Source organism: Bufo gargarizans, chromosome 2, assembly GCF_014858855.1.
Source record: "Bufo gargarizans isolate SCDJY-AF-19 chromosome 2, ASM1485885v1, whole genome shotgun sequence".
NCBI classification, from domain to species: Eukaryota; Metazoa; Chordata; class Amphibia; order Anura; family Bufonidae; genus Bufo; species Bufo gargarizans.
Genome location: NC_058081.1, coordinates 4,697,209 through 4,716,227, shown reverse-complemented (window position 1 = coordinate 4,716,227; position 19,019 = coordinate 4,697,209).

Sequence of the window (19,019 nt, the reverse complement as noted above, 5' to 3'; positions counted from 1 at the left end):
GCCTCTCCAGTATGGTTGCGGTTTCTTGGAAGTTATAAATGTGGACACAAAATTTGCAGATGTTGCTCCTATATGCGACCTGGCAAGGAAGTATTTTCCTATGCCATGAATTAATGTTTTTCCATCAAACAATACATTAACTGTAACACCACTCATGTGGTGTATTGTATTTCATGTACTCTCTGTTCACTCCAGTACATTGGCTGCACCTCAAGGTTAGACTATGCAGGCACATCTCTGACATTCCTCATTCACATGCCAGAAATGTGTCTGCAGTCAGCCTGCATTTCTCAGCGGTGCACGGTGGTGACACAGAGGGTCTAATTGTGCAGGGTTTGGAGAGGGTTACTCCACTATCTAGGGGTGGTAATTACAAGAAGAAGCTTTTGAACCGTGAGTCGTTCTGGATCTTCAAAATGGGGTCCACCATACCAAATGGACTTACCCGGAAACACGACTTGATGCTACACTACTGAAATTTTTGATCCATAAGCCATGTGTGTTCCTTTGTTTTTACTCACCATGCTTTTTAGCATGTGCTGTCAATTTCATTGTAAGGAGGGGCCTGCAGTTAGTGTGTCCACCTGTTCCAGGCGGAGGCACTATATATGCAACCTCCCCCTTAGTATGTGTGTGCCATGAGGAAGGATCGCTATTGTCTTTGATCCGAAACATGTTGACTGGAGTGTAACTGGCTTTTAATCCGCACTGAAAAATAAAGGTAACATTTAATCAAGCTGGACTTTTCCTCTTTTTCTTTACTCATGTTACGCTGTGGTTCCCAGCATGGTTCGTGCTCGGTGCAACAGGGTTTGAGCACACCTACCTCCTTCGTTTTGCCAATTTGCGATAGAACTTCTGGCCTGCCCCGCTTCAAGTGTCCTGTCAGAAAGGACCTTCAGTGCAGCAGGAGGTATTGTCGCCTAGGTCAAAAACGTCTAGATTACCTCACCTTTATTAAGATTAATGAGGCATGGATCCCGAAGGGAATGACAGTGGGCGATACATTCGACTAAAAATGCCTGATGACTGAGATGAGCTGCCTTGGGCTAAAAATGGTCCACACGCTGCTGTATTTTATCTCTGAATGCCGGATGACTTGCGTGATTTCTCCGCCACCAACTAGGGTTCAAGCCGCAATGTTTTAGGGCACTTTCTGCCTGGGAAACATCAATTTTTCTGGCCGCTGCTACAGCAGTGGCTGCAACAATACCTAGTTTTTCAGGCATGTGTACATGCCTAATTTTTCTGGCCTCTGGTGCTGCACTGTGGCTGCAAAAACAAAAAAAATGTGTCAATTCCGCTTTGTGATCATTATCTTGTTGTGGTGAAGGGGCTTGCGTATCACAATGAAGCGACCACCTCTATGAGTGTGTTGGCAATGGCAATGTTGGCACACCCCAGATGATAAGGTCGTTGCTTCATTGTGAACAGACCAAAAGCGATCGGCTGGATCATTTTGCATAGAAAAAACATTAATTTTCTTTGTGATCATCTAAGGTGATCATTAAAGCCTACTAGGCCAACAATGGGCCCACACTGCAGAATCATTGTTTTCTGGGTCACTTAACTTTCACTAAACTACCTCAGCACGACCATAGGCTTTGAAAAACCGCCATCGCCTGCAATGTCCCAAACGTGCGCACAAGCACAGTCATCACTACACCAAATTGACGCATAGAGGAATAAAATTTATGTCATGAGTGTGTCAACTATTGACAACTCTTTGCGGTTGTCTAAAATCTATTCCATACACGTCCCCTGATAGGGGATGTAACAGGGATTAAACTGATAGGAATAGTACTACTTAACACACCACTCATATCTGGTGGTACAGTACATTGCAAGGCGTACGCGCAGTGCCCCAAATTGGAAGTAAGAGGACCGACCAAGCATCTTTTTCCATCTCCCAGTTCCTAAAATCTATTCCATACATGTCCCCTGATAGGGGACGTAACAGGGATTAAACTGATAGGAATAGTACTATTTAACACACCACTCATATCTGGTGGCACAGTACATTGCAAGGTGTACGCGCAGTGCCCCAAATTGGAAGTAAGATGACCGACCAAGGATCTTTTTCCATCTCCCGGTTCTTAAAATCTATTTCATACACCGGCCCCTGATAGGGGACAAAACAGAGATTAAACTGGCAAGAACTGATTTTTTTTTATTAAAAAAAAAGAGGACAGCCTCTGCGGAGCTAGGTATTTTTTGGCCGCGTTACTGAATGGTCATGCACAATGGCTGTAGGCTCATGCGTCCTTTTACGGAGGTGACAAACCTGGTCAGTCAAACCCAAGGCAACATCATCGACCTCATCCCATATGCATTTTTTCTGGAGAGTGCCCTGTGAAGAGTGCTGGATCAGGCCGTAGATGAGCATGAAGAGGAAGAGTTGTGGTCACCATCACCACCAGAAGCAGCCTTGTCGTCGTCGATTGCTGGACCTGCGGCAATGCAGAGAGAGGAGTCTGAAGAAGAGGAGTCAGAGGAGGAAGGTGGCTTTGAGGAGGTGGAAGACCAACGACAGCAGGCGTCCCAGGGGGCTTGTTGTCACCTTTCGGGGACCCTTGGTGTTGTACGTTGCTGGGTGGAGGAAGAGACTTTCAATGACGTCAGTGAGGACAAGGAACGGGACATGGCTAGCTTGGTATCCAACCTTGTGCAAATAAGGAGTTTGAGGTTGTGCAAATGGACTGTTTGCTGTTGTTTGTGGTGCGTTAAATGGGGAGTTTTGTCTGTCACTGTGAAGCGGGCGTAACCCTTGCACTACCTGATCGATATAACATCATACCTGATCGTATACACACACTGGATGTTTTAAAGCACGTTATTCCAAACAATTTAGGAATGTTAGATGATTTATGTCCTTTATGGATTAAAACCCGACTCTGCGTCAAATACGTAATTTTCCATGGGAGTTTTGCCATGGATCCCATTCTGGCATGCCACAGTCCAGGTGTTAGTCCCCTTAAAACAACTTTTCCATCACTATTGTGGCCAGAAAGAGTCCCTGTGGGTTTCTAAAATTCGCCTGCCTATTGAAGTCTAAGGTGGTTCACCCGTTCGCAAACATTTACGAAAATTCGCGTTCGTCGTTCGCAAACGGAAAATTTAATGTTCGCGGCATCTCTAATGATGACCCCACAATATTCTGGGAGATTTGTTTGTCTGCTGATAATGATTAATCTTTGTGTTTTCTTGCCAGTCTGGCTTATTACTACATGTATTTCTCACCCAGAGGAGATGAGTTTCTTCTGCGGTGCACCAAATAATCAGTCAGTGAATAAAAGAGCTCAGGAGTAAGATCCCTTTGCTCCCGTCCCCTTTTATTCTGAACAGAATAGTATAGTCAGGATGGCAATTCCCTAAATGTTAGTTCTCTGTGCCTTAAAGACTTTCAGAGCCCACGGGATCTTATACAAAAATGTGCTATTGCTGTGCCTACACCCGATGAAGTCTGGTCGATGGCTAACAATACACAATCTTTTATTCCCTTGTATGACTTCTGTGGGGAGTGTCAGAAATCAGGAAATAGCAGGGATAATATTAGAATAAATACTATTAATGTGACTGCAGCAGAGACTTGTTTTACCCTTTCCCAGGATATGACTTTATATTGTGATGGTAGAGACATAAAAAGTGGATTACCTAAGAATAGTGTATATGATTATATTGACGACGCCTGTAAAAAGAATAGTAGGCTTGCTAGCTCCCTGAATAATTCCATGAGTTGTAATAAGACCATTGTGACTCCCAGTTTTATCTATAATATAATGCTCCCTAAGGGATGGTTTTTATCTTGTGGTAACAACACTTACAATTACATTCCTGCTAATGTTATTGGAGGCCCCTGTGCGTTATCCAGGCTGACTTTGGCTCTTCCCAGTCAACCCCCTATCAGGAGAGCTTACAGATTGGTTACCAAGGCTTTATTAGAAGACTGTGACTCTACTTTACCCCTTCTCAGCTGTACAGAATATACAAGTTTGGGCGCCTCTATATTAGGAGTGCCTGGACTGGCTATATATAATACTCGTACTATAAATTCTATTGCATGTGACTTCGCTAAATCTCTGAATCATACCTCTATCGCCTTATCAGACATGCTTTTTGATCTACAAGGCGTAAGAGGAGCAGTGCTAGAAACTAGATTTGCTGTGGATTATTTGTTACTTAAACATAATATAGGATGTCAAGATTTCAAAGGAATGTGTTGCTTTAATTTATCTGACCATTCCAGATCAATCCAGTCCCATATTCAAGGGTTACATGAAATTGCTAATAATATCAAGAAAGATGTTGATTCATCCTCTTGGTGGGACTGGTTATTGAGCTGGCTGCCGGATTTGAGTTGGTTGAGAAAATTATTTATCAGTATTATAATTATCATTGCTTCCTTGATTGTTATATGTTGTTGTATCCAATGTATCCCTTCCCTCATACAGATGTTTTGTGTAATGTGTCCAAAACCCACAGACCCTGGACAATCATATGCTACTTACCTCTCTATGAGAGAAAGAAGATAAGTCATATTCATGACTTAAGAGGGGTTTGAAGGGTTAAATAGAATAAGCTATATGATCTGTATGAAGGACAGGATGCTGGGTGACATCATACTAGAGGGAGAATATGTTTACATTAGCCTTATGTCCGTATAGGGAATGGATTGTGCCCAGCAACAAGTGAATATGTGAATCATATCTGTTTCCAATATGTGTGGAAGAATGTCTATAAAGGTGCTGAATTCCTAGAATTAAAGCAGATCGGTTTAAGAAACACGTCTGTGTGTATCTTATTGAGACCAGTTCTCCGGGTGCCTGTCTGTGACAAACAAAGGAAGAACCATATTCAGTTATTAAACAAACACCCGTTTGGGCAAAAAAAGTTTATTTGGCAGCCTTTGCTGCATATGTCGTTGTGAGATACACCCTTTATATATTTGGGTTATATTCAGATACTTGAAATACAGCCATTTGGTGCACAAATCTTTAATTGAGGTCTAGTGTGGGTCAGGCCGTGTGATATACACCCTGTATATAGAGGGCTTATATTATTCTATTAATAAAACACCCTTTTTGGGGCAAAATACACAATATTTTAAGCCTTGCAGCATCTTGACATTTGAAATTGCAGGGTTATATACTGCTGCCATATTCAGTTATTAAACAAAAAAAAGGTTATTTGGCAGCCTTTTCTGCATATGTCATTGTGAGATACACCCTGGGTTATATTCAGATATTTGAAATACCGCCATTTGGGGTGGCGGAGCCTGCACCGGAGACTGATGGTCGTGTGAAGCGCAGCTCTCCTGCCAGCATAACCCTCACAGCACGTTTGAACCAGATAGGTGGCCATAAACCCGCAGACCACACGGGACATAATCGCTCCTTGAGTCAAACAGGAGAAATTTATAAAAAAGGCAGCAGTGAACAGGGATCCCAAGATGGCGCCCGGAACCCCACTCACAAGCCACAAGCAGGCAGTGGCGGCAAACGCAGATAAGGTAGGGGACGATCCCAATGATATAGACTGATTACACATCTCTCGGGCTTACCTAAAAGAAGCTCTGGCAAAGGCCCTGGGACCCTTTAGCTAAGATCTCTCCTCCATCAAGGAAGATTTACGGCATATAGGCCGGTGGGTAGAATCATTAGAAGAAGCCCAGGCCGCAATCCTAACTCACCAAAACGAGGTGACCTCCAGCTTGTCACAAGCCCAAAGCCACATTAACTCCCTGTATACTGCCTTGGAGGACCAAGAAGACAGGGGTAGACGAAACAACTTACGTTTCCGTGGTATTCCTGAAACGATACCTGCAGTTGACATCCCTGAAACAGTGATCCAAATCTGCTTAAAACTTCTGGGGCCGGACTCTGCCCATGAAGTAATAATCGAGAGGGCACACAGAGCTCTCCGTCCTAAACCACAGGCCACGGAACCCCCCAGAGATGTGATCTGTAAATTTTTACACTTCCCAGTTAAGGAAGCTATACTGGCTAGCGCCAGAAACTCCAACTCAGTAGAATGGGAGGACAATGTTATTACTATTTTCCAGGACTTAGCCCAATCTACACTTAGGAAATGCAAAGCAGTGACCTGGATAAAGCCTACGATCTCCTCCAAATCTCCCCATTGCTGTCACGGACGGTGTACAGAAAACAAGACAAAGCAACATGCATACATGACTCACTGGATCCAAAGCTAAGGAACCAAAAGGGAGACCCCTGCACAAGACCTGAGACTTTCCCTGGCTGCTCAGCCTATGCAAAGATCCCAGAGGTGGATGGTTGCATATCCACGTACCTCGACTGTATAACCCCTGAACACCCTACAATAGTGAGGGGACACGACCACCGTTTCCCTACACCAGACACGGAGGGAGTCAGGGTCACCTGGGATCCAGCAAACAGAAAATAACAGATAAAAGTTCAGCAATTAACTTTGTAGCAGACTGGAAAACAAGATCAGCATGCACACACACTCCAGGAAGTAGTATAAGCCGCCCAGTAATGCATTATGGGGCGGAATTTAAAGGGATGCAATCAGTCCAACTACATGACAGCTGAGAGAGGCTAACGAGATGATGAACTGAACCTCACAATAAAGAAAACTCAAGGAGGAGGTTCTGAAAGGCTTCTGTCAGAGCTTCTCAGCTGTCTGGTTGTGACAATTGCCCATAGAAAACTGGGGAATGAATCAGAGCCTAACAGCTTTACCTGACTTACCTAAAGTGTCATCTTGGGAACTTCCCCGCACCCCAAAACTCCAAAGGCTCAGAAGAGGGAACTTTCCATCTACCCCTATCTCTTGTGGATAAGTAACCAATCTCTCAGTCATCCTCACCTGGAATAGAGAGCCTACTGACCTTTAACACGGGACTGTTTACCTCTAATGTTTTAGTTTTGTTTGCGCCTCACCATACCGCCCTCACTGCTGAGTGGAGACAGTGGGGGCTCTGTCCTTATATCACCTAGTCTAGACACTGTCTCCACTTGGTAGGGGACAGTGAGACTGTGGGTCTCTCCCCTACATGTATTCCGCCAAGAACAATTTCTTGATTAGGGAACAGTGTTCAGGAAAGGCAAAGTAGTATATTTAGCACAACAACTTGTGACCCTAAGTGTACAAGTGTGAAGCACTCACTCCCGTGCCTTTAAGACCTTTAATACCTCACTGGCCTCTCTTTTCCCAAATCAGACCAGAGGGGTTTTAACCCACCCCTCCTCCACACTTAAGTAAAACAACTTCAACAATAGTAGCCTTCCAGATACACATAACCCCTTTAGACACCCAATTCCAGTAGTTTCCAGTACCAGTAGCTCCAAAGAGGGATATGCCACAGGGTTTCTTACCCTTACCCCCTTATGTTACCTAATCAGAGAGACTCTGCTCCTCAGTTCTCTCCTGAATGGCAGGAAAACTGTCAGTTATGTTCTTTATACCATGTTTTATTCTTTGTTTTACACTCTTGTTGTTTTGACAGGTACCTCCGACTAGCCTTACTATTCAACTATGTGTTTGCTACTGGGAATGCGCAAAATGGAAAAGCATTGATGGATCGCTCTCCGGGGGGGGGGGGGGGGGGGGTGGTGGCTGAAGACGTCCCTTTCTAGAGGTTATATTCTCCTTATCAAGCTATTTATAGCCCTCCCTATACCCCTCTACATATTCAAACATGTATGACCTCAGACTAGATATCTGACTCATGTCTGACCATATCTGATATCATATAATGTCAAGGGGTTGAGATCTCCTTCAAAGAGATGCCAGATCTTCTCCTTTCTGAACAAAGAGAAGTGCTCAATAGTCTTCCTCCAGGAAACTCCCTTCAAACATGATAACTATCCCAATCTCTCCTTCTCTAAATTCCCCAGCTGGTATAATTGCGGGGCTGGGGGTGCCGCCTCGAGGGGAGCCAGTATAGGCTTCCGCAGAGGACTACCCTTTCAATACAAGTCCCACATTTAGGATCCTGAGGGTAGATACCTCCTCCTCAAAGGCCTAGTGGAACAAACTCTGTTCACTTTTGTAAACATATATGCTCCCAATACAGACCAAATTAGCTGGCGCACCACCCTCTTCTCACTAGTCGAAACCCACAGAGAGGGATTACTGATCATGGCTGGAGACTTTAACCTAGCTTTCAATCCACTTATTGACACCTCCTCAAATAAATCCTCTGTATCCTCAAAAGCACTAAAATGATTGCAAACCAAACTATATAGCTTATGTGTTCTAGATGTATGGCGCTGCCTTAACCCCGAAGTACTAGACTACTCCTTCTATTCCCCAGCAAATAACTCATACAGCAGGATAGACTACATCCTAATCTCAAAAGAACATTTACAATCCTGCCCATCTTCCTGAATAGGCAACACAACTTTATCCGACCACTCCCCAATATTTTGTGATATCCGTCCCATTGCCAAGTCTGATAGGAATACAGGTTGGAGGTTCAATGAGTCCTTGCTGGGCAATGCCAAACATAAATCCCAAATATCCTCATTCCTAGAAGAGTATTTCTCAACAAACAACACTCCAGGAATATCCCCCCAGATCCTCTGGGACGCCCAGAAAGCCTGCATTAAAGGCAGACCGATTAGCCTTTGCTCTTTCCTGAAGAAGGAATCGGAGAAAAAGCTCACTACCCTGCTATCAAAAATCCATGTATTAGAAAAAGCTCACAAACAATCATTACTTGCTCAGCAACTCTCCGAACTTTCCTCTCTCAGAACTGAACTAAAAAACCTTCTTAACAAACAATTTTATGAGTCACTCTATAACCTCCCCTCCCCTGAACTCCCAAATCCTTCTCAGGGTAGAGAGGCCAACATAACTCATTCCTTGATACCCTTAACCTCCCATCTCTAACCCCCTTACAACGGGATTCTCTGACTAAGCCTTTTACTTCCTCAGATTTAATAATAGCCGTTAAGTCAACCGCCAAAGGAAAATGCCCAGGCCCAGATGGACTTCCCATATCCTATTACTCTGCCTTCAAAGACACTTCCTTCCCTTCCTGCTCCCAATTTGTAATCTTGCTATGTCCAACCACCCAATTACTACAGACATGACAAAGGCCACAATTACAACTATCCCCAAAGAAGGTAAAGACCCCACCTCATGCTCCAACTACCGACCTATCTCCCTACTTAATGTAGACCTCAAGCTATTAGCCAAGATGCTAGCCACTAGTCTACAAAAACTATTACCTAACGTAATACATCCAGACCAGGTGGGATTTGTCAAAGGACGTGAGGGGAAGGACAACACCACCAAGATTTTAAACACCTTATAATATACCTCACATAAATCCTCTCCTCTGGTCCTGATTGGCACGGATGCCGAAAAAGCATTTGACAGAGTTGACTGGACGTACATTAGGTTGACTCTCTCTAAATTCCAAATACCAGAACCTTTCATTAACGCTGTGTTCTCTATGTACTCTTGCTCTTCGGCGTCCGCGTTGGTCAACGGGAAGGTCCTCCTACTTCCAAATTAGAAATGGAACGAGACAGGGCTGCCCACTCTCACCCCTCCTATTTATCCTAGTGATGGAAACGCTCCTACAAGCTCTTAGACAAGACAACGAGATTAGGGGCTTACTGGTTGATGGATGTGAATTTAAACTAGCAGCATTTGCTGATGACTTACTGATTCTCACAACAAACCCATGCAAATCCATACCTATAATACTTTCAAATCTTAATCACTTTGGTTCTCTATCAAATTTCAAAGTCAATACCTCCAAGTCCCAAGTACTTCATGTTGGCCTCTCTCCCCCTACTCTTGCATCCCTCCATACAAACTCTCCTTTTAATTGGTGTACTCAACAATTGACCTACTTTGGTGTGAAGCTCTCCCCCCACTTACCAGACCTATTTAGGCTAAACTATAAACCTTTATTGCTTTTTATGCTTTTCCAGCTGGACTCATTGGACTTTCCTTATCTCTCCTGGTTTGGGAGAAAAAATATCCTTATGTCCTTGATAATACCGAGACTCACTTACCTGATGCAGAAACTACCCATTGAGATCCCCAAATCTTACTTTACCTCCCTAAATAAACATATTTGCAAATTCATTTGGCAAGGAAAAGAAACCACGTATCTCCTTTGATACACTAACCAAGCCCAGAACTAAAGGGGGCATTGGACTACCTGATCCCGAGATGTACATGAAAGCTATCCAGCTCTCAAGAGTGGTAGACTGGATTAGAGGCCCTACTCATGGCCCAAGTCCTGGCTCATATTAGAAAATGCCTTCTTACCTTCCCCTATCCGGGTCCTCCTGCTGGATGACAGATCACCTCCTGCACTCAGACAATCCCTAACCCCCTGATCCGAATCACTCTAAAGGTCTGAAGGGGGTTCTTGGCCAGTTTTGGGGCCTTACTACTTCCTTCCCCCCTTTTACTTTAAAAGAATGTTGTTTCCCTAGCCCCCAAAGAGCTGAAAGAGAGCTGTCCAATCCTCCTGAGGTCATCTGAGATCACCATCACAAAATTCTTAGACCAAGATGGTTGTATGCTTTCTGATCTTGATATCTGCATGCTACTCAAAATAAATATCCAGAATCCTATCCTTGCGTTACCTTAGATCAGAATCTCTCAACCTTGCAAGAAAGATCCCTTCTTTATGTGAGTCCAGTTGGTTTGCAAAGATGATAGGGAACTCGCTGCATCCCATTAAAATCATATCTACAATATACAAACAATTAAAATCTCCCCCATCTATGGCAAAGCCCTCTACAATTAGTTTCTGGGAGAAAGACATACAGAGAACACTGGCATCTTCTGAGATTACAAAAATACTACTCACCCCCATAAGATCTCCAGATGCATCCGTATTCAAGAAAACAGCTATAAAGTCCTAACACGCTGGTACAGGACTCCAGATAAAACCTGTTTATATAAAGCTAACTCCTCTGACGCTTGCTGGAGATGTCACAATGAAAGAGGCTCCTTTCTCCACATTTGGTGGTCATGTGAGATAATCAAACCCTGGTGGTACAGCATAGTTTAACTTAGCGATCAGATCTGTCAGACATCCCTCCCCTGCACCCCTGAACTAACTTTGCTCTCCCTGGGGATTGGGGGTGTGGGCCCCCATAGATCATCACTCTTTTCCCTCTTAGCAGCTGCTCGGTTACTCCTTCCAAAACACTGGCTCTCCTCTGAGATTCCCAGTGTGGATCATTGGGTTAACAAAGTGGATCAGATCTACAGGCTAGAAGAAATCTCTCACTGGGAGTCACGTACTAGACCCACCTTTCTCCAGATCTGGGCCCCTTGGAGGATCTATAGAGGATTCTCTTAACATTCACCCCTTACTCATTCCCTAACCCACATACCAATATTAGGGTAATATTGCGCTAGAAAATTCCTAGCTCTTAACACATTCTAGTTGTCTAGGTAAATATGTCATACTGTTAATCTATGCCAGTACAGTTGATTTAACCTTTTTCTTGTCCTGACTGGACCAAACAAGTCACATTATGTACATGCCATTTATATTTGTACTTGTTTCACTTTATAATTGGAACTGTGTTGTAACTTTATATTGTCCAAAGCTACCTACATACAAATGAAAAAACAATAAAAAAAATTGTCAATATATATATATATATAAAAAAAAAAGAAATACTGCAATTTGGTGCACAAATCTTTAATTGAAGCCTAGTCTGGTTCAGGGCGTGGGAGATACACCCTTTAAATACAGGGCTTCTATTCAGGTATTTGAAATACAGCCATTTTGGGCAAACAAATTTAATTGAGGCCTAGTGTGGGTCAGGCCGTATGAGATAAACCCTGTATATACAGGGCTTATATTCTTCTATTAATAAAACACCCTTTTGGGGCAAAATACACAATTTTTCAGGCCTTGCAGCATCAAGACGTTTGAAATTCCAGGGTCATATACTGCTGCCATATTCAATTATTAAACAAACACCCGTTTGGGCAAAAAAGGTTATTTGGCATCCTTTGCTGCATATGTCATTGTGAGATACACCTTTTATATATTTGGCTTATATTCAGATATTTGAAATACCGCCATTTGGTGCACAAATCTTTAATTGAGGCCTAGTGTGGGTCAGGCCGTGTGAGATACACCCTTTAAATACAGGGCTTCTATTCAGATATTTGAAATACAGCCATTTTGGGCAAACAAATTTAATTGAGGCCTAGTGTGGGTCAGGCCGTGTGAGATACACCTTGTATATACAGGGCTTATATTCTTCTATTAATAAAACACAATTTTTGGAGCAAAATACACAATATTTCAGGACTTGCAGCATCAAGTTATTTGAAATTCCAGGGTTATATACTGCTGTCATATTCAGTTATTATTGTGCATATTTTATTGTGAGATACACCCTTTATATATTGGGTTATATTCAGATGCACAAATCTTTAATTGAGGCCTAGTGTGGGTCAGGCCGTGTGAGATACACCATGTATATACAGGGGTTTGATTCAGGTATTTGAAATACAGCCATTTTGGGCAAACAAATCTTTAATTGAGGCCTAGTCTGATTCAGGCCGTGTGAGATACACCCTTTAAATACAGGGGTTTGATTCAGGTATTTGAAATACAGCCATTATGGGCAAACAAATCTTTAATTAAAGCCTATTCTGGTTCAGGCCGTGTAAGAAACACCCTTTAAATACAGGGGTTTGATTCAGGTATTTGAAATACAGCCATTTTGGGCAAACAAATCTTTAATTGAGGCCTAGTCTGGTTCAGGTCGTGTGAGATACACCCTTTAAATACAGTGGTTTGATTCAGGTATTTGAAATACAGCCATTTTGGCCAAACACATTTTTAATTGAGGCCTAGTCTGGTTCAGGCCGTGTAAGATACACCCTGTACATACTGTTGTTCTATTCTACTATTAATTAAACACCCATTTAGGGCAAGATCCTAAATTCGAGAAATATGAGGAGAGCGTCAAATAAGGGACATGGCCCAGGTCGTGGTGCTGTAGGTGGAGCTCCTGTTGCAGGTGGAGGACGTGGTCGATCTGTGCCAGCTACACGCACAAGTGAAAACCCTTCCTCAGGTGCGAAAAGTGACAGAACCTGCAGCGGTATTTGGTCGGGCCTAATGTGGCTCTACGAACAAGTACAAGCGATAGTAGATTGGGTTGCTGACAGTGGATCCAGTTCCTTCTCATTGTCTCCCACCCAGTCTCCTGCTGAAAAACCACAGTTTGCACTTGCACCCGATGTCCATCAGTCCTTCACCTCACCCCCTTGTAAATCAGCAAAGCAGTCTGAGCCGCAGGTCATGCAGCAGTCTCTTCTGCTTTTTGATGACTCTGTTAGCAGTGTTTCCCAGGGCCATCCACCTAGCCCTGCCCCACAAGTGGAAGAGATTGAGTGCAACGATGCCCAACCACTTATCTTTCAAGATGAGTACATGGGAGGACCATCGCAGCACATCTTGGATGATGACGAAACACAGGTGCCAACTGCTGGGGCTTTCGAAAGTGTGCAGACCAACAAGGAAAGCAGGGGTGAAGACTGGGTGCAAGATGATGTGCTGACGACAATACATGAGTGGTTTGCACGCTGTGCAATCAGAGCCTGAAGCGAGGCATAAACGTTCTCAACCTGAGCACAACCTCCATGACCAGACATTTAAGTGCTAAGCACGAGCTGCAGTAGAGTAGACACCTCAAAAACCAAGAAAGGTCTCTGGCTCCTCCTGCTTCCTCTTCTGCTGCAGTCTCGGGCTCTTAATCCACCTCTGGAGTGACAGTGTCACCTGCCACCCCACAAACAGAGGATCTTCCAGCAACAAAACCATCTTGTCACCAAGCATCTACACAATGTCCCACGGAAGCGGTCAGCTCTCCATCTCCCAAACGCTGGAGAGGAAGAGGAAATGCCCCCCTACCCACCCATGATCACTAGCCCTGAATGCCAGCATTTTAAAATTACTGGCCTTTAAAATGCTGTCATTCTGTCTGGTGGAGACGGATAGTTTTAAAGGCCTTATGGCGGTGGCTGTCCCACAGTGCGTCATTCCCAGCCGCCTCTACTTTTCCAGGCGAGCCATCCTTTCCCTGCACAACCAAGTGGGGAACAAATCAGGTGTGCACTGTGCAATGCCATCTGTGGCAAGGTGCACCTCACTATGGATACGTGGACCAGTAAGCACAGTCAGGGACTTTATATCTCCATAACAGCACACTGGGTAAATGCAGTGGCGGCTGGGCCTGAGACGGATAGCAGATTTGCGCATGTCCTTCCATCACCGAGGATTGCAGGGCACTTCAGTTTGCCTCCTGTTGCTTCCTCCTCCTACTTTGCTTCCTCATCCTCTACCGGCTCCTCATCCAGTCAGCGTAACACCTTCACCACCAACTTCAGCACAGCCAGGGGTAAACGACAGCAGGCTGTTTTAAAACGTATCTGTTTGGAGGACAAACCCCACACCGCGCAGGAGCTGTGGATGGGCCTTAAACAACAGACCGATGAGTGGTTTGTGCCAGTCAGCCTCAAGCTCAGCCTGGTGGTGTGATAATGGGAGAAATCTCGTAGCAGCTCTAGGACTAGCCGGTTTGACACACATCCCTTGCATGGCGCATGTGCTAAATTTGGTGGTGCAGAGATTCCTTAAAAATTACCCCGATATGTCAGAGCTGCTGCATAAAGTGCGGGCCGTCTGTGCGTGCTTTCGGAGTTCTCAACCTGCTGCTGCTCGCCTGACAGCGCTGCAGCGTAACTTTGGCCTTCCCGCTCACCGCCTCATATGCGACGTGCCCACAAGGTGGAACTCCACCTTGCACATGCTGGCCAGACTGTGCGAGCAGCAGCAGGCAATAGTGGAGTTTCAGCTGCACGGGTGAGTCACTCGGCGGAACAACACCACTTCATCACCAATGACTGGGCCTCCATGCGAGACCTGTGTTCCTTGTTGCGCTGTTTCGAGTACTCCACCAACATGGCCAGTGCCGATAACGCCGTTCTCAGCGTTACTATCCCCCTTCTATGCCTCCTTGAAAAAAAAAAAAAACGCTCCTGGCGATGTTGGAAGAGGATGTAGCACAGGAGGAGGAGGAGGAAGAGGGATCATTTTGTAGGGTTTCCGGCCAGTCATTCCCAAGTGGCTCAGAGGGTGGATTCCTGCACCCAGAAACGCCAGGTACACAATTGTCCAGCCAGGGCACAGTTCTGGAGTAGACATTGCCTTGCGGTTCAACCGGCGGTCGTTTTGCCGTGAACTTTGCGTGTTCGGGATTCGCCAAATATGCAAACATATGGAGAAATTTGCGCCCACCATATTTTTTTACATTGTGAAAAACTTTGACCAATGACACATACATCAGGTGGTACAGGACAGTCAATTGAGACATTTCAGTACATGGACATAGCCGCTACCTTATAAATAAACCTGATCTGGCTGCTATTTTTTATTCAGTGTTTTGCCAGTGTAGGGAGAGGTTGCTGTGTGGAGCAGGGACAGGCTGTTAGGGACACCAAACGCTAGCTAATAGGGCCACAAAAGTCATTTTAAGCACTAGTATAGGTGTGCTATCGATAGGTGTGACTTACTGAGGGGTGCAATATACTTATAATATACTTTTATAATGATTCAAAAACACATAGATCTATATAGTGATCACCTGGAAGTCAGGGGCCTTGGGGCTAAAGGCTTACTAGGGCCATTTTTATATAGGGTAAGGTTCCAGATGGGGTCGTTCTTATCAGGGCGGGTGGTCTGTGGTTAGGATATCAGGGCCAGAATAGCACCCTCTGTAGGGTAATATCAGGGACAATTCTTTGCCCACCCTGTCCTTCAATACCACATCATCATCTAGCCCAGGGATGGATGTTTTTTGCTTTCCCTCCTGGATTCATCGATGTGCACTGGAACCCCCCGGATTGTGGTAGGACATATGGTTTCTGATTTGGTGCCGCCGAGCACTTGTGATTGCCGACCACATCTATGCTTTTTGGTTAACTTTAATAATTTCATTTATTTTTATTTTGAGGGATATCTTTTCCATTCACACGTCTGCAAAAAGGGTCCGCATCCGTTCCGCAATTTAGCGGAACGGGTGCAGACCCATTCATTTTCAATGGGGCCGGAATGTGCTGTCCGCATCCGCGGATATCCCCTCTCACATCTGTGCTTCCGTTTCCGCAAAAAAATAGAACATGCCCTATTCTTGTCCGCAATTGCAGACAAGATTAGGCATTTTCTATTATAGTGCAGGCGATGTGCGGCCCACAAATTGCGGAATGCACATTGCCGATTTCCTTGTTTTGCGGATCCTCAAAACACTTACGGACGTGTGAATGGACCCTCATAGTAACATTATTAAAGTTTACGTTTTATCTTTATGTATATTCTAATAGATTGCCTTCCTATGTTAGACGGTATATTATAGTGCATTTGTATTGTGCGGCAGTTGTGTGCGGTTCTGCTGCGACACTGCAGGTATATAGAGGGACAAGCGTTATTGGAACAAATAATTTCTACTGGTGTGATATACCAGTCGTCCCCCCAAAAAACTGATTGAAGCGGGGTGTATATACCAACATACTTTCTTTATAGTGCATTTGGGTACTGTATAGTGCATTTGCGCATGCGCGTACGCAAAAATTATATTGCCGATATTTTGCATTGAAAACAAAAATGAATGGAGATCGCAAATTCTAATAATACATCTGGTATGTCACTGTCCATGTTGTGGGACTATTTGTGCACTTCTAGTAATTATTTTTTGGCTGCAAATATGAGCTGAAGGTTTTTCAGGTTCGCCTGCCATTAAAATAAATGGGACACGCCGCAAACTTGCGGTTCGCGAACATTTGATCTCGATCGCGCAATCGCGTTCGCGAACTGCCCCGGCAGATGTTCGTCCATCACTATTCTGGAGGATGACGAGGTGGAGGATGAGGCGATGGAGGAGGAGGAACCACAGTAGGGTGGCACCCCGACCAGCACCACTTCACCACCAATGACTGGGCTTCCATGCGAGACCTGTGTTCCTTGTTGCGCTGTTTTGAGTACTCCACCAATATGGCCAGTGCCGATAACACCATTCTCAGCGTTACTATCCCACTTCTATGCCTCCTTGAAAAACTGCTGCTGGCGATGATGGAAGAGGAAGTGGCACAGGAGGGGGAGGAGGAAGAGGAATCATTTTGTAGGGTTTCCGGTCAGTCATTCACAAGTGGCTCCGAGGGTGGGTTCCTGCACCCACAAATTCCAGGTACACAATTGTCCAGCCAAGGCACAGTTCTGGAGGATGAGAAGGTGGAGGATGAGGAGGAGGAGATGGAGGAGCAGGAACCATGTTCACAGCAGGGTGGCACCCAGACCAGCTCATGGCCATCACTGGTGCGTGGCTGGGGGGATACAGAGGACACAGACGATACACCTCCCATAGAGGACAGCTTTTTGTTGCATGAGCGATTACATGCTGCAGTGTCTCCGCAACGACCGCCGAGTTGCCCACTTTCTAACTTGTGCTGATTAATGGGTGGCCACGCTGCTGGATCCCCGTTACAAGGACAACGTACCGTCCTTAATTCTGTCACTGGAGCGTGATCGTAAGTTGCGCAAGTACAAGCGCACGCTGGTAGACGCGCTGCTGGTGGCATTCCCACCTGACAGCAGGGGCACAGTGGAAGCACAAGGCAAAGGCAGAGGATGAGAAAGAGGTCGCCAACGCAGCTGGGGCATCGCCAGCACCTCAGAAGTCAGGGTTAGTATGGCTGAAATGTGGAAAAGCATTGTCAGCATGCCACAACAACCAGCACCACCAGCTGATATGGAACGTCTTAGCAGGAGGAAGCATTTCACCAACATGGTGAAGCAGTATGTGTGTTTAGCACGGCAGGGGGCGTCATCACAGACAAGCGCAGCCGTCTGTATACAGCCAATGTGGACAAGCTCACGTTCATTAAAATGAACCAGGCATGGATCCCTCAGGACTTGTCCGTACCTTGTGCAGAATAGACATGTATACCGGCACTAACCAGCCATTGTTATACTGCAGATCAATTGCTCATTCTTGTATTTTGGATATTTCACACTCTTTTAGAGTTTACCCTAATTTAAAAAAATTTAATTAAAACAAAAAACCTGTGTTGGCTACCTCGCCCTCCTCCACCGCCGCTTCCTCGTACACCGCTACGTCCACCGCCTCCTCAAACTCCTACTCCATATGGAACTCCACTACTTTGTCAATTACATTTTTGGGGTTAAATTCACACATTTTTGGAGGTATAGTACCACTGCTATACCTAGTAGACAGGTTAAAAAAAAATGGTCATTTACATTTTCGGATGAAATTCCCCAATTTTTGTGTATATAGTACCACTGCTATGCCTAGTAGACCGGTAAAAAAAAAAATATATATATATATATATATATATATATATTGTCAGTTACATTTTCTGGTGAAATTCACCAAGTTTTAGGTGTATAGTACCACTTCTATACCTAGTAGACATGTTTAAAAAAATAATAATTGTCATTTACATTTTTGGGTGAAATTCACCAATTTTTGTGTGTATAGTACCACTGCTATACCTAGTAAACCGGTAAAAAAAAAAATATTGTCAGTTACATTTTCTGTTGAAATTCACCAATTTTTGGGTGTGAAGTACCACTGCAATATCTAGTAGACAGGTTAAACAATCAAATAAATTGTCCGTTACATTTTCAGATGAAATTCACAAATTTTTAGGTTTGATGTACCACTGTTATACCTAGTAGACAGGTAAAAAAATAAAAATAATTTGTATGTTTCATTTGAAATTCACCAATTTTTGGGTGTGATGTACCACTGCTATACCTAGTAGACCAGTAAAAAAAAAAAAAAAGAAGATAATTGTCAGTTACATTTTCTGGTGATATTCACCAATTTTTGGGTGTGAAGTACCACTGCTATACCTAGTAGACAGGTTAAAGAAAAAAAAAGATAAATAATCAGTTACATTTGCAGTTGAAATTCAGCAATTTTTGCGTGTGATGTACCACTGCTATACCT